We start from the raw sequence: 17,187 nt of genomic DNA, 5'->3' as shown, positions 1-17,187 counted from the left end.
GGGATTTGTGGTGGTTAGCTGGGTAAGCCACACCCTGCACATACACTCACATTTTCCAAAGTGTACACATTTCAGACAGAAATCAGCTTCCAATTTCTTTGTTTTTCACGCACAAGCCACAAACCTCCTTTTTATCTGTTAAGAACATAAGGGAAGCCCTGCTGGATAAGGACAAAATTCCAACTAGTCCACCAGCATATTTTCACACTGGCCAACAAGATACCCATGGAAAGCCTGCAATTAAGGTGGGAGTGCAACAGCTCCTTCCACACTTGTGATTCCCAGCAACTGGTATTACTGGGCACGCTGTAAAAGTGTAAATCATCAATTGCCCTCATGGCTAATGGCCATTGATTCTGGAACCACACAGAGAGAGTTTTGGGTGAGACCACTTCCATCAGGCAGTTATAGGTATGAAATCCTTGCCAAGCCATATTTTTTTATTTTCATATAGGAGAGGAGAATGTTTAGAAGAAAAAGAGGTACATATAAAGTCTTTCTCAGCCTACATGATCTAGCTTTCTTTCTTTCTTCCTTTTCATGGTGGGCAAAAGTTTGTCAACCATAATTTTATAAAGATGACAATTGAATAGGCCATCTGGTGAGAATTAATTTATGCCTTTCTACATTTTAAACAACCTGGCTATTTTTACTCTCTCCATCCCTCTCCAAGGAAGTGAGACGTAATGAAGCATGAGCTGGAGGAGGGCCACGCCTCAGCTGGAAAACGTCAAACTCTATCTCACAGCCTTCCAAAACATAAATCATTGCCAGGGCTTTTGAATAGGTACAGAAGTATCAAAAAAGACAGGGGAACAGTCACATGAACACAGGACTTCTTGCAGTAGCCCAAGAATGCTTTGATGGGGAGACTTGGTTCACAGAAACAGCTGCAAAGAATGGGTTCCTCAGAGAACACTTTTATTTATTTATTATTCATAAAAATATTTACAAACCACTGTCTTATTTGGGTGGGGGAAGCATGATGGTGTACAACAAACCATTAACATTGTTTTCAGCAGTGATGAAATATCAAAAGTGTAGCTACTTGTCTGATTTTAGTAGGAAAGGTTTCATGGCATGCTTGGTGCTTCTTCTGTTTAAGTCATTATGAAAAATTATCTTTTTTTTAAGGGTTTATTCCTTCTAATGCACACATTTTTGCAAAACAATTTCCCCCAATAAAATGTCATTTTGTATGTTATTTTCACTAATATATGCATGTGATGCAGACTTTACCTTCATATATATGCATTTTTAATAAACATTTCTTGCCTTCTCATTGGCTGCAGAAGGTGCTTCGCAAAAATGAGAGAAGTGTGAGGTTTGAAGGACAGCTGTGTTTCAGTTTGTTTTTCAGAAAGCAAGAATTGGCCAGGCTCAACTTTACAGTGATACCTCAGGTTAATAACTTACCGTATTTTTCGCTCTATAGGACGCACCAGACCACAAGACGCACCTAGTTTTTAGAGGGGGAAATCAAGAAAAAAAATATTATTTCCCCCCCCCAGCCCCAAAGAGCTTCTCTGGGCAGTGGGGGAAGCCCAGGTTCCCCCCCCCCCCAGCCCCAAAGAGCAAAGAAGCCAAGACAGCGAGCGGGATCCATCCCGCTGGCTGTCTTGGCTTCTGCCATAGCCGCACAATCTCTTCAGCCGGGAGCTAAACCTCTCCAGCGTGGCTAAAGAAGCGTGGCTAAAGAAGCCAAGGCAGCAAGTGCGATCCATCCCGCTTGCTACCTTGGCTTCCTCTTTAGCCTTGCGCAGCCTCTCCAGCCAGGGGAGGTTTCGCGCGGCTATGGCAATTCCCCCACCTCCTGCAAAAGCCCACAGAAGCTGCACACCCTTTAAGGAGCGCACGGCTCCTGCGGGCTTTTCTACAAGAAGGGAGAAGGGACTGACTGGCCACGTCAGTCCCTTCTTCCTCCTGGGGAAAAGCCCACAAGAGCCACACGAAGCTTGTGTGCGGCTCTTGGGGGCTTTTCCTGCCTGCCTCCCCCCTGCATTCACTCCATAGGACACACAGACTTTCCCCCTTAGTTTTTAAGAGGGGAAAAGTGCGTCCTATGGAGCGAAAAATACGGTAATTCGTTCTGGAGGTCCATTCTTAACCTGAAAGCGTTCTTAACCTGAGGTACCACTTTTGCTAGTGGGGCCTCCTGCTGCTGCCACCACGTGATTTCTGTTCTCATCCTGAAGCAAAGTTCTTAACCCGAGGTACTATTTCTGGGTTAGCGGAGTCTGTAACCTGAAGCATCTGTAATCCGAGGTACCACTGTAAATGTGAACTGAATTGAATTTCTCCCTCCATTCCTACCCAGGAACATATGAACCAGCAGCCACCACTGCATCTTGTGGTCTACAAGGAGCTCAGATACTGAAAGGACACAGGGTCCAGACCCATAACAAAAATATGCATAACATTTGCATGCACTTTATTTATAGATGCCAAGCACTACTGTGTTTTGCTGAGTCCTCAGTTGCCCTGCAAGCAAGGGAAAGGTGCAAGGCTGGAGCCTAGCAGCCCTGTGGTGGTTGCCATGTATTAATTACATACGTGCAATTTAATTCTCAGCAGACTTAAGACAGTAGCCTAGTTTTTGTTTAAGAGAAGAGGCAAGCTGTCTCATGAACTGAGAATATTTTCTTGTCCTCTACAAGTATGTAATATTGAAAACGGTAGAGCTTGCATCAAACCTAAGTTGATCACACAGTCAAGGAGAATTACTCTGAGATCTGAGCACACCAGGAGGGATCGTTGTACATTGAATTTCTCAGTGTAATATGGTATAAATCTTCGTGAGAGGCTCAACTTTTATTGGACGCACAAAAGGTGCTCTTTCCCCCCTTATTAAATGCAAGAGATGCTCCCAAGGGATGCCTAGCTTTCTAAAACATCTCTATCAATTTTTTCCTCCCTGTCTACAAGTTCCAGAAGGCTGATGGGTACAGTCTGGTAAATCACTCCCTCTTGTTTATCAAATGTAAAATAAATTACTTGTTTCCTGGTCTGAAATTTGCAGAGTCCCTCTCTCTAGCAATGAATACATTTTCATTTGCTTAGTTACAGTGTGTTAGCTTCTAAGATCATTCCAGAAGAAAGCAAATCTTCTAATAGGCAATAGAACAAAGTTTGCTTTGTTCAGTTGGGTTCTTCAGACTCAGGGGTGGCCCGTCCTGTTTCGCCACCTGAGGTGAAATGAGAGACGTGCCCCCCAGCCACTGCACCCTGCCTGCCCCACCACTTCCGCTGCCAACAAGCAAGATCAGGACTGAGGGTGTTCTGGTGCTGGCAGGGCAGGCAGGGTGCTGTCTCTTGTGCTTCTGCCACCTGAGGTGTCTTCATCACCCCACCTCATGGGTGGGCCAGCGTTGTCCAGAGTGGTCATGTAAATGGGGTCTTTAATAGGGCTGAATGTCAGCCTAGGGCAGGGATCAGCAACCTTTTTCAGCTGTGGGCCGGTCCACCGTCCCCCAAACCATGTGGTGGGCCGGACTATATTTTGGGGAAAAAATAATGAATGAATTTCTATGCCCCACAAATAACCCAGAGATGCATTTTAAATAAAGGGACACATTCTACTCATGTAAAAACATGCTGATTCCTGGACTGTCCACAGGCCAGATGTAGAAGGCGGCTGGGCTGCATCTGGCCCACAGGCCTTAGGTTGCCTACCCCTGGCTTAGGGTTGCCATTTGTACATTGCCAAAAAGAGAGGAAATTCCTCACCAAAAGAAGAGAGGAGAGGACATCGAATTACATGTGCTGATTTAAATGCATTGGCTCACATTTAATTTAAATATAAGTACATCTTATCCTAGGGGGATAGGATACTGTGACCAGGTGTCCTGCCTGCTTAGTCTGCTGTCCGGGTACCAATGGTGGATGGGAAATGTCCGGGGTCCTGATCTCTCTTCTTAGTGTTCTTCCACAAAGCAAAAGCTTGAAGTCTGTGATTCTTCCAGCAACTTTAATTATATATGGCCTACGTGCTGCCCAAATCCCCCCTCCCCACCTTGATTTTGTAACTTAGGACAGCAGCCTGGAGAAAGGTGACAGGTAAAATCTATAACCATGTTTGCCACTCCAATAAATTATCTTGCGTATGCCACTGTGGGTAAACAACTTGGGATGAAACCAGAAGTTCCACCTGGTTTGAAGCCACCTATTTTTTATAAGCCAGACATTGCCAGAATAACAAAGCTGGAAAATGTATAATGAACACACACAAATCTGTCTTCCCCTTGGAACACCTTGTCTTCGCTATATCTCAGCAATGTCATCTGCCCCTTTCAGGCTGAGCTGCTGAACCAGGACATACTATTTGTTCTATGCTGAGGAACCCTCTCTTGGTCTTTCATAAGGCTCAAGCCATCCTTAAGTGTGCCTGCTGTCCAGTGACCAACAACTTGCCCTCCTCTTACACCCACACACCCACACCCACCTCTTTGAAGTGTATTAATAGCAGCACAATAACAAAACAATTCACACTGGGCATGAAATATTGCCACATATTCCACATATCCAAGGATATGGAAGAGTAGCTGGGGTAGTGGGACTGCGTCTGCAGGGCCCACCCTTATCCACCTGTTCACCCAAAACTGTATGCCAGAGGTGGCTGGACTACAACTCCCATCATCCCTGACCTTTGGCTATGCTAGTTAGGTCAGATGCGAGCTGGAGTCCAACAACATCTGGAGGGCAACAGGTTTCCCATCTCTGCTGTAAGCAGAGTTACACAAACTATACATGTCTCAGGTCTCCATGCAGTAATCCAAGGACAGACAATATGGCATCCTTTCATTGTTTCGGATTCCAGTCTTCATCAGTGACAGCCACTACCACCAGTTTTAGTGTACAACATTTGGAGGGTGCCACATTGACTACACCCCACTGGCACCCCACTGGGATCGTGCTGCCAGGGGCAGTGCGCTCCCCCCTCCCCCTCTTCATCTGCCAGTAACTGTGAGAACAGGGGCTGGACTAGATGAGCCATTGGCCTGGTCCATCAGGGCTCTACTTTCTCTTAAGAAACAGAGTAACTAGCAGCCCAAGGTCACTTACAGCACAATTCAAATCCAGCATCCACCAGGGTGAGGGAGCTTTGACAGATCTTCAGCTTTCCCAGTTGAGCATAAGTCCCTTACCATGGCTCAGCCAGCTGAGCTGGGTCTCAGGCAGTGGAGCTTAATCCAGCATTCTGGGACTGTGGCAGAGATAGCACAGGACAAGGAAAGACTTTCACCTCTTCCAAACCCCTTTTGGCTTGGTCACATGACACAGCAGTCAGCCTCCTCTGTTGGTGTTATTTGGGGGAAATGGGTGAAATTGTACTAAGTGCTTGGTCCATGTCTTGAGCAGCCCACTCCCATGTCTGAATTCTGTTTGTGTAAGGCCAAAAATTGGTACCCCCAAATGGATCTTTTCAGTTATGGATCTTCTCAATTGTGCACCCCCTGAGCTTGGTGCCCTGTGCAACAGAACTGCCCACACTGCCCACTGTATTAACTTAAAAACAAACAATAAGCAGTAAAAGACTACAACAATCATGATGCCATGTCACCAGACAGCTTACAATTAATTGCACAACGTGCAATCTCACAATAAATTTAAAGAGGAAAAGTGGGGAGGGGAGTAAGAAGAAAAACCAACCATTGAGAAGAGCTGTAGCTCAGTGATAGACCATCTGCTTTGCATGTAGAAGGTCCCAGGTTCATTCCTTGGTGTCTCATTAGCATCAGCTGGAACGCCTGAGAACTGGGTGGAAGGCATGTTCACATCTTTGCTCCCCAGCCCCTCTTCTGTCTGCCATCAGGGCTGTGGGAGACCTTACATCAAAGAACAAGCCAGCAGTAAATCACACCATTTGAAGTTGGAGTTAACTCTTTATTTGCAAAACCATGATCTTCACAGACTTGGCTCAGTGTCAACACAGCAGCTCTTTCCCTATAGGTCTTACTCCATGAAACCAGTTGCTGAGACTAAAGGTCCCCACCTTCCCACAGCCATCTGTGCCTCCTCCTCCCCAGGGCTTTTCCTAAGCAATCAGAGACTGTGCCTGCATGTAGCCTGTCTTTGCTCTACCCATTTCATGCCTCTCCTGGTTCTGGAAGTCAGGTGGGGGGAGGGGAGCTTGTCATAGCAGGAGGGGGAGACACCCTTAACTCTTTACTAGCCTGTCTCGTCTCTGCTTCTTGGCCTCCCTATCCCACTCTCCTGCTTCAGCTTCTGACTCTGATTCTGGACTTATCTCTGCCACAGACTCTCCCAGCTCCCTAAGACTTGTTAGCTCTCATCACCTCTTCCTAGTCTTTACCCTGTGACCACTCATCATTATCCCCCCACCACTCTCCAGGGTCTGAGTCTTCTTCCCTTGGTGGTTTCCACAGCTGGTTCCTCCCACCATTTCTCTGCATCCAGTCAGTCCATGATACCTTAAATAGCAGCCACCCAATGAGGAAGCTGGGTGTGGCAATATCTGGAGAAAGTCCTGCATGACCAGAGAGACCTGAAGGGACTCATTTGGGCCCCTGGGCCTGAGGTTCTGTATCCCTCATCTGTGTATCCCTTGTAATGAAAGAGGAATGCATCCAAGTTCTGTTTTGTTTGCATATGTAATAAAACCCATTCAAACATCACAAAACCCCTCTGTCGCTGATATTTTCTGCATTGCCCTGACTTGATGTTGTATGCTTCTTTTTGTTAACCTTTGTGGGATGTAAAGCTGCAGTCAAGTGCAACATTCCGACAGAGGACTAACGGCCTCCATGTTCTTACTGGTTGCTGTGACAACCAGTTTGTCGGTTGCTGGTAGTTTTGAAAGATAACTGCTCAGTTGCAGTCACCTTAGGACCGACTTCCCTCTGGTATAGTTTATTTGCTTGTTATGTAACCTAAGCCTGCCTTCAGGTACAGTTCTGTAAACCTGAATGAATCTGAGAGTAAAATAGTTTTATATTAACATGAATCAGATTTGTGTGTGTATTCTTTAAGAGGGATTCAAAGGGATTTTTAACCAGGAAGGCATCTTTATTAGTAGAACTCAGACGAGTCAGCAACAAGCTGATGGCTGCATAAATTTATAAAGGGGATTGTTTAACTCTGCTAAAGTAAACCTTCCCACAACCTTGAGTTTCAGGTACATATGCGTAAGTCTGGAAATGGTGAGAAATTAATATGCAATACTTTTCTCACTTCAAAATGTAAGTCATCCTTGCTGAATTTGGATCCCTTTTGCTCATTTTACTGAATGAGACCTCTGAACTCCTGCCCCAAAGTTCCACCCTGATGGTGACGCTGAATGAAGATCGACAGTTTGTTCTCCGTCACCCATGGGGCAGGGCTCGAACTGAAGGGAGGAAGGGAGGGTTGTTACACATTTGTCCGTCCCCCCCAGCACTTTCTGCATCTGCCACCAGGGCCTGGGGCTATGAGAGGCAGCAGCAGAGCCACCCAGTAAGGAAGTCTTCATGACCTGTGTGGGAGGAATTGCTTCAGTGGTCAGCCCTAGGCATTTGTTGGAACATAAGGGAACAAGGAGGAAAAACTTATACAGTGGTAGCTTGGTTTCTGAAAGTCTTGGAAGTCGAATGTTTCGGTTTTCAAATGCCGAAAACCCGGAAGTAAGTGCTTCCGTTTTTGAACATGCCTTGGAAGTTGAATGGTTTCCGCTGCGTGTTTCTCAGTTTTCTCAATTAAATTTGCAGGCTGCCCTTTGCGCCTGTTTTAGGATGTTTCGGAAGTCGAATGGTCTTCCAGAATGGATTATGTTCAAAAACCGAGGTACCACTGTCCAAACCTTTGTCCTGCTTGAGTGACTATTGTATCATTGTCTGTTTTACTCTGCTTTGAATATTGCAAGCTGCCTCAAAAACTTCCAATTTGTAGGAGGGGTAGAAATACTCCTCAATCAATCAATCAATCAATCAATCAAGCAATCTCCAAGCAGAGCTGAGAGAACTGCTTTCAGTCAGTGTAGACAGCACTGAGCTAGCTGGACCAATGATCTGACCCTGTGTAAGGCATCCTCCAATGACCCTGTGATAAAATAAGGCCTTATGTTGCAATCACAAATTTGTCTCTGATACAGAACATACCTATGGCCTCCCCCAACTTCAGAACAGTTGCTTTTTTCCCTCATGAGTTAATCACCTGAAACTTATGATTAACCAGCTTTCAGATTTCTTTAATCAGGTGAAGCTCCAATAAAATGTTTCTTTTGCAAGCCTATGCCACAGGTTTGTATTAATAGCTTGAGGTGCCGTCAGCGCCTGGATTAAGTGAAATTATGTCCAACTTAAAATTGATCAGGGTGGAAGCTACGAGTGGATTTATCTTTCCTATTGTCCTCCTGATCTTTCAAGCAGCAGTTGAAGGGCCTGGATAACTCTCCCTTGATTCCACACAAGCCTCTGTAAAACCATGTATTAATTTATAGGACTCTTTCCCCCTCTCCGTTCCCTTCACAATATGATTCAAGCCCATGGGCCCTTCCCTTTTAATATAGTGAGCAAAAAGAAACGGTAAAAGCTTCTTCCCCCACTGCCCATGCACGTTCTGGAAACATATGACAATGACATATCCAGTAAATACTCTTCAATGTTTGCCATGTTATTTACAAGCTGTCATCATGGTCACAGGAGGGTTAAATAAATAAAACAAAGAAGAAACAAACAGGGCCTTCAAATCACTGCTGTGTCCGTGATCTGGCTGATACCAATTAGATTACAAGAGGCCAAGGTGTGGTTAGCCAGCTCAGTGAAAATAAGAAGAGCCTTCAGACCACCTAGACCAGCATCTTTTTCTCTCGATAGGCTTTGGGAAGCTTGCAAGCAGGAAATGAGCACAACAGCATTAGGGCTGGGCGATATATCACCCAAAACCAGTTTGAAGTCCATATTGTGATATTGGTTGCGTAATTTTTGACTTGGCAATATAACGCAAATCATATGTGTATTAGGGCTTGGCAATATATTGTCCAAAATCAGTTTGAAGTTCATATCATGATATCAGTTTCATGATTTTTGACCTGGCAAAATATCATGAATCGTGGTGTGTGAGCGCTTTGCAAAAAATTATGATGCGGGACATAATTTTTATTTTTAAATTATGATGCGGGACCCCCTTCATGGATCACTGCCTTGCCGTGGCGAAGGGGCTTGAATAACTCAGAGAAGCTATGAGCTATGCCATGCAGGGCCACACAAGATGGACAGGTCATAGTGGAGAGTTTTGACCAAACGTGATCCACCTGGAGCAGGAACCGGCAAGCCACTCCAGTATCCCTGCCAAGAAAACTCCATGGACAAAGACAACAGGCATATTGCCAACAAAGGTCCGTATAGTTAAAGCCATGGTTTTCCCAGTAGTGATGTATGGAAGTGAGAGCTGGACCATAAAGAAGGCTGATCGCCAAAGAATTGATGCTTTTGAATTATGGTGCTGGAGGAGACCCTTGAGAGTCCCATGGACTGCAAGAAGATCAAACCTATCATGATATATTAGTATGATGTTTAGCTGGTGATATATCATGAAGTTGAAAACCAGATGTCTCCCAACCCTAAACAGCACATTCCTCACCTGTGATTCCCAGCAACTGTTATTTAGAGTTAATACTGCCTCTGGTCCTAATAGGCTATCCTTGATAACCTTACCCACCCCAGATTTGTCAGATTCCCATTCTGTGTACAAAAATCCAGAAATGTTTTAAAAGAGAAATAATAGTGTCTTTCTATTACACCAGTTTCAATTTAGGGTGGGGAAAAACAGAGTTGGAAACAAAACCTGTTAAAATGAAACACCAAAATCTTGTGATTCCCAACAAGTGACATTCAGAGGCATACTGCCTCCAATAGCAGAGGGAAAATGTAGACATTACAGCTATGTCTTTTTAAGCATGGATTCAACAAGTTTCCCCAATAAGGGCATTTTATCTAATTTTTCCGGTTCTTCAATGCCTGGGAAGGACTGATAAATGTGTAAATGCAAACAGCGTCCTTCTTTTTTCTTTTTTTTCTTTTTGCAGAACGATATCTAGTTTCAGAAAGCAGGTGTTTATGGAAAGTAAAATGCATTATAAAATTCAGTAAATGTAAGTGTGGCTTTTTCTACTCTGGTATGAGACTCATTTCAACATCTTTTTCTTTGGCCTAATTTTTTTTTAAGTTATTGAAATTGCCATAAACATTCCTGGCCATCATTCAAGAAAACGTAATGGAAATCTGCCTGGCATAAAAGTTTTGGGCAGCTGATTTCTCCTTTGAATATCGCTCTGTGTTCCAGTTTATGTCCAGTTTACTGAATAATTAGCTGAGGGTGGGGAACTGGCCAACAATGCAATTGCACCACAGCTATTGCTTAAAGTAAGTCTTTGGATCCTTTCTAATTTATTAAGGAAAATATGTACACAGGGACAGAGGCATAGGACAGAGATGGTGGGGGCGGTCTGCCCTGGGTGTCATGACTGAGGGGGGTGACAAAATGGCAGGCAAGTGGGCGGCACACCTCGTGTCCGGCGGCAACAGCTCTTCTGACCCAGCGGCAGAGAGCAGCCCTCAGCTGTGGCAAGGTTCACACAGCCACAGCAGCTCCATTCTCCTGCGGAAAGCAGGAGAAGAGTGAGCAGCAGCTTCCCTGCCCCTCTCCTACCCTGAACTGTGGGTCATGGGAGGGCACCCTCCACGCCCCTCGGCCCTTGGGAGCGCACCCTTCCTGGGAGGGGGGGCATATGCTCTGCCGCTGCACAGGAATTTGGGTGAGTTGTTTTGTGGTATTATGGCCCATATACTGCTATCGCTTTTGCCGATGTGATTCTCGAAGTTGTTGCTTTGTTGGTGCACTGATGGTTGCATTTTTTCTTTTGACTCTGTGGAAGGAATTTAGCATAGCGCCTAAGGAGATCACTCCATCTGTGCAAACATTTTTGACTTCCCCTCTCCTCCTCTTTCTGCATTCTGTTCTGGGGATACTCCCAAGCCCCTGAGACAATTTTAGGGGGCAAGCGGGCACACAAGGTAGGAGAGTAGGGAGGGGAAAGCCTCGTTGCGCTAGCAGAGATCCTGACATGAAGTGCTGCTGCAACAGGTCTTTGTAGACGATACTGAGCTATATGGACCAAGGAACTGACTCAGTATAGACTCATAGAATTGTAGAGTTGGAAGGGGCTCCAAGGGTCATCTAGTCCAACTCCCTGCATCTTTTGCCCAATGTGGGTAGGACTACTCAAGCATTCCTGTTCTTGCCCTACCTTCTGGCTGTGTGATAATCAGGTGAGGAAAAACTGCATGATCAGTCTCACCTATGCAGTGCTAGCCTTTCAGTATAGTTGTACCTCTACTTACGTATCCCTCTGGATACAGAATCTTTGGGTTATGGCCACGGCAAACCCGGAAGTGTATACTCCCATGTTTTGCCGCGTCCGCATGCGCAGAAGTGCCCTGTGCCCCTTGTGCATGCACAGAAGTGCTCAATTGCACCACACAAGTGCACAGAAGCACTCAGTCGCACCATGTGCATGCGCAGAGGCGCACCTCTATTTACATAATTTTCAGGGTGTGAATGGACCCCCGGAATGAATTAAGTTCATATCCAGAGGGTCCACTGTACTAGACAAATAGGCAGGGGTACATATTAAATACACAAGAGCTGACTGAAATCCATACAGGGGCTCTTGATAGTTGGATGTATTATTTTCATGGAACCATTTTATAAACTGCATTCTTTAATAAGAGACTTCTCCTGTTCTTTGCTCGATCTACTATCTACCTAGTACTATGTTTTACAGAGAGAAAATATTGTGTATGTGTGTTACATTTTTATATGTTTGGAGTTAACAGCAGAAGGTTATGGAAGTAATTTCAGAGGGTTCTCCCCCACCCCCGCCACCCGAACTGTGTGGCTCTTTTCATATGTAATTATTCTCAGAGCACATTAGATAATGCTGCTGTTCCCACAGCTGTATACACATCTATAAATCATTAATGAGGCAGTTAACTGAAAGAAAACTATAAAAGATTTGCATTACCCAGCAGAACCCAGCCTTAATTGACTTCCAGTTATTTACAATTAATTTTTCCATTTGGAATAATAACACGTAACTTTCTTTTTCTTTTAAAAATTATTTTAATGGTTTAGGAATAAGATGCTGACTTCTCATCAAAAGTTTATACATTAAGGTCCCTGCTGACATGCAGATGCTAGTTTTCTGCTTGTGCACAAAGGGCACATGCAAAAGCATTGTTTGCAAATAACAACACATGCCTTTGTTTCAGTTTATACATTACCATAGAACAGGTGTGAATAACCTTTGGCCCTCCATATATTGCTGAACTACAGCTCCCATTATCTCTGGTCATTGGCCATGCTTGATGAGGCTGACAGGAGTTGTACTTCAGCAACATCTGGATGGCCAAAGGTTCTTCACACCTGCTGTAGGACCTTCATGTGATGGAGCAGAAGAGTAGCTTGTTCCATCCACATAAATGATGTTGATTTTCTGAACTGGGGTTTCATTATTCAAATTCCCAACCATGCAAAGGCCCCATTTGCAAGATTGGTGTCCTTCAAAAGTTTTTTTTTTGGGGGGGGATTGCATGATTCATAGTTTTAATAATCTACATTAGGTATGGGGGAATCTGTGGCTCTACAGATGTTGTTGTGTACCAACTCTCATCAGCCAGCATGGTCAAGGTCAGGGCTGATAGGAATTGTCCTGCAACAAACAGATCTGGGGACAGCCCTAATCTACACAAAGGAGGATAGGCAGGGCACACTGTTTCCTCCACAACACACTATGGCCCCAATCCAGCTGTATCCCCCCCCCCATTTTTGATGGGGTCTTTCCCAGTCCTTCCAGATGCCAGCAATTGTAACTGGGCACTTCAGCATGCTGCAACACATGTGCTCTGGCATTGAGCCACAGCCTTTCCACAAATGGAAAAGGAACATGGGAAGTGTCCTTATTCCAACGGAGTGGATCTGCCTAACTTAGTATTGTTTACATTGACTGGCAGTAGTATTCTAAGAGTTTCCAGCCAGTCTCCTCTCCAGCATTGCCAGGAGACGCCTGCAATGGAACATGGGACATTCTGCATGCAAGGCACGCAGTACCCCACTGAACTCTGCCCCTTCCCCTATGTGAATTCATATCCTCAATCTAATCTAAAGGGGGTATCAAATAAGTTCACTGCAGCTCAGAGGAAACAAAATGATCCAAGAGAAAGCACTCTCCCATAGAAGAGCTTTTCTGTTCTTTTAGTTTAGTTTTTTGGGGTGGGGAATGAAGGGAGAGGATGGTGAAATTTTGCATGCTATGAAGGAAGTGAATGGTTTCCTCAAAAACACTGAGCACACTGGGGTGTTAGGGGATGAGTACCTCTGGTGGGGTACACATCATGCTCCTTCTGGGGTAGTTTGTCCACCTTTGGTTCCCACCCAGCACTCAGCTCTCACCAGTGGCTCCTAGAAGCTGTCAGCATGTGACAGTGGCCACACCCTGGGAACAGCTTTGAGTGGCTGGCTGGACCAATAAAGGTAGCTGATGGGTCCCAAACCCTCAGTGAGTTAGGTACTTCGTCTGCATGCAAAGACAGGCTCTGGTGGATTGAGACCAATAGTGGGTCCAATGGTCGAGAAGACGGTTTCTGCATGTGCTGTAGAAGGAAGTGAGGGGCAGACAGGGCTCATCAACCTGGGAAAGTAGCCCATCTAGAAGATAGAAAACTGTGCGCCTTGTGTGCCCCCTCCTGTCACCTTCCTGCAGCCAAGATGGTGCCAAACGTATTGCTTTGCTTTCCTTTGGACCACACTAGAGAGGCCAAGAGGGGGTCTTGCCGCCTGGGCAGCCCAGGACCTCCATGCACACTGCCCAGGCTTGGGCCCTAGGGAGGACACTTCAGTGCTGCAGATGCCACAGTCTGAATTCACCCCTGGAGGTGCCGTCCATTGTCTCTCAAGACAGACAAATGCCAACAAGAGCAGGAGATTCAAAACCAGTGGAAAAGGAAGCCATTGACTCAGAGATTGGACAAATGGAGGAGGTGGTAGAAAGGCTTATCAGTGGCTGTTAGGCATGTCCGTTAAATGAATGGGATTGCCATATTAAGGCAGAGGCAGTATGCTACTGAACACCTGCTGATGGAGGGCAATGAATGGGAGAAAACTTCTGCCTTCAGGTTGTGCTTGTGGACTTCCCAGAGGCCACTCAGGCCCCAAATATCTGAAAGACCGCTTGCTGCCCCACAGACTCCCTCACATGTTAACAGAGGGGGCCCTCTTGGGAGTTCCAAAAAGTTTGGGGGAAGTGGCGCAGGACAGGGCATTCTCTGTCACAGCTCCTAGGTAATGGTATTCCCTCATTACAAAGGTGCTTCTGGCAACTTCATTATACAGTTTCATCGCATAATGAAGATCCACCTCTTTGCCCTGGTCTTTACCACCTCAGATGTTTTTTGGAGACCCACCCTATTCCTGTGGCTGTGATTTGTTTCAACATTGAGTTCTGTATCACCACTCTGGGACCTGCTGGTGAAAGGCTTGAAATAAACTTGATCACCATTCTCATCCGGTTAAATACTGTGTGAAGCAAGACCCTGGAAAAGATAGGCTGGTGGCTTCATCCATCAGAGGTCTTATGTTCCTTGTTCTTACTCATGATGCAGATATGAACACTGATAGTGTTGTCTTGTGGACATTTCTCTTGTTGGTCTTGAGAAGTGTGTGTGTGATTAAATAATGTTAAAAATTCATAATCTGGAGCCCCATGTGTGCTCTCAACCAAAACTGAAGCCCAAGAGCTAAGGAAAGAAAATAGAAGCAAGAGGGAGGCAAACTATCAGAGACAGTATATTTCTGAATACAGTTGCTGGAGTGGAGAAAACTGTTGCACAGGTCCTGCTTGCAGGCATCAGGTTGGCCAGTGTAAGGACAGGACGTTAGACCTTTGGCTTGATCCAGTAGGACTCTTCCTATGCTCTCATATAAGGGATAAAAAATGAAGGAGGAGGAAAGGGAGGGAGGCAGTGGAAAGAGGGGCAACTAAGAGAGACATGGAGTGGCAAGAGCAGTGGAGGCTGGTTCATTAGCAGAAGTGGGGAACTGCCCCACCAGCCTTAACAAGATTGCAACTGCTTGCTTCTTACAGCCAGACCAGGAGCTCCTGTTTGTCTATTTCTTCCTCCTTAGTCTTAGTGTTTTCCTTGTAGAACTCAGCAGGGAGCAGAATGGGTGCAAAACTGGAATTAGTTGGCTCTGACTCCACTTAGAGTTGGTCTCTCTGCATTCTGCCCCACACACACATGTAAAGAAGAAAGAAGCCAACACTCTTAAATAGAAGAAATAACTCAATTATACATTGCATCTCGTCTTCCCTCTGAAGAACTTAGGGCTGTGAATCCATTTTAGCCTCGCAGGTTGCAAATTTGATATTCACAACTAGTCGGTGAGGTAGAGGAGGCTGGTAAAGCATGCCTGGCTCAAGGTTAACCAATAAATATGGTTGAATGGATATTTGAACTCTGATTTCCCCAGCAGCTGAAGCTTGACTGTCTGTCCATTATGCCACACTTGCTCTGTCAATCAGTTCTGACAAAGTTGTTGTTATTGGTGAAATGCTATAAAAGTTAGGAACAAAACCTTGGGCACGTATTGTTTCGAAGGAGCTCATGCATACACCTCTCAACATGGATGGTGAACATGGTCTATGTCATGCATTGTTTGAAACTTTTCCCTTCCCTAAACCTCATTTGCCTGTGCCTGACATTTAAAACTATTATTGGCAATTGTGCTTGCCAAGCTAGTATCAACATAGACCAGTCTTTGAGTGGGAAAAGGATGCTATGATCACTTTCCTGAAGTTGCTTCAAAGGATAAATTCAGTTGTATGCTATAGTTTATTCTAATCCCCCCCACCCCAAAATCTTGGTAACAAACACAAAAGAAGCTATGATGCATCAAACTAAAGCGCAACAGAGAACTCAGAATCCTGTTCTCAATTTGAGCATCCAGATGCGCATCAGAAGTCTGCATGTAGGGTGTGAATGATGTCAGTATTCAAAAAGAGTAAATATGAATCCTCTTTAATAAGTAAATACTCAGATAATTCAAGATCGCAATCAGTATATACCAGGATGACTACTCATGGTGAAGTGGTAGAGGACCTTCTAGGTATGCTGCTTTTATTATCTGTATTTTAATAGATTTGCTTTTGTATTGCTTTAATTTTATTATAGTTTAATGACTTTTAAACTATTATAATGTAAATGTTTTTAGCTTTCTGTATTTTATCTGTGTTGTATTAACCGTGAGTCCCAGTCTGGGTAAAAAGGCAGGATATAAATGTAACAGTAAGAGCAGCAGCAGGATCCAGAAAGCCATGAATGCTATAGAAGCTATGGTACTTCAGATGTTGCTGAACTCTCTACTCCCATCATCCCTGAAATCAGTGTTAAGAAATTGAGATATAAAAGCTAGGAGCTAAATGGCACCTTAATCCTAGGTTATGGGTGCAATAATGGAATGTGTAGGTGCACTTTTTTTATAACCAGAATGCAAAGCTGAAAATGAATGAACTGCAGCTAAAATAATATGTTCTTTTTTCACATAGTCTAGTCCTTCCCCTGCCCACCCCCCTAATATTATTCAGAGAGTCTTCAGAGAGTCGCTGGAAGTGGGGAGGCAGAAAAAGCTCCTCCTTTCCTTCCACTCTGCAGTCTGAAATCTTCAGCACAGTACTGCGCCAAGAGCTCAGAAAATGCTTGCGCTAATGAAATTCTGTCGCAAAACACGCCTAGAACAATGGGAGTTTTGAACACTGCCTGAAATGAGAGTTAAAATTGCTGATGCTTGCTTTTTCATACGATGTCCAGAATGAAAATCAATCCAGAAAATGTGATCAGTATCCACTGCTGCTCTTGTTTTCATTCCAAAAATAATACAAATGCTATGTGACTGATGACTTCCCCTGTCTCCCACCAGCTGCATTGTGTTTTCTTTGCATTGAAATGAATGGTGTCAGATACTGCAATCACCGTATTTTTCGCTCTATAAGACGCACCAGACCACAAGACGCACCTAGTTTTTGGAGGAGGAAAACAAGAAAAAAAATATTCTGAATCCCTCTTGCTGTTCTGGCTTCTGTGATAGCTGCACAGCCTGCATTCGCTCCATAAGACGCACACACATTTCCCCTTTTTA

At 44.7% G+C, this 17,187-nt stretch overlaps 1 long non-coding RNA gene across 3 annotated transcripts in view; it reads left to right on the top strand.

The window, feature by feature from the left end:
- The first annotated feature begins 5,915 nt into the window (after positions 1-5,915).
- LOC308468873 overlaps positions 5,916-17,187 on the top strand; it is a 46,448-nt gene continuing 35,176 nt past the window's right edge. For all 3 annotated transcript variants that reach the window (XR_013981916.1, XR_013981917.1, XR_013981918.1), the window contains exons 1-2: positions 5,916-6,906; positions 10,022-10,087. This is a non-coding gene — a long non-coding RNA (uncharacterized lncRNA). The remainder of the gene's footprint in view (positions 6,907-10,021; positions 10,088-17,187) is intronic.

The sequence above is a fragment of the Podarcis pityusensis genome, assembly GCF_964106645.2.
Source record: "Podarcis pityusensis genome assembly, chromosome: Z".
NCBI classification, from domain to species: Eukaryota; Metazoa; Chordata; class Lepidosauria; order Squamata; family Lacertidae; genus Podarcis; species Podarcis pityusensis.
Note: the sequence above shows the minus strand (reverse complement) of the source record. Positions and strands in the feature narration are given on the sequence as shown.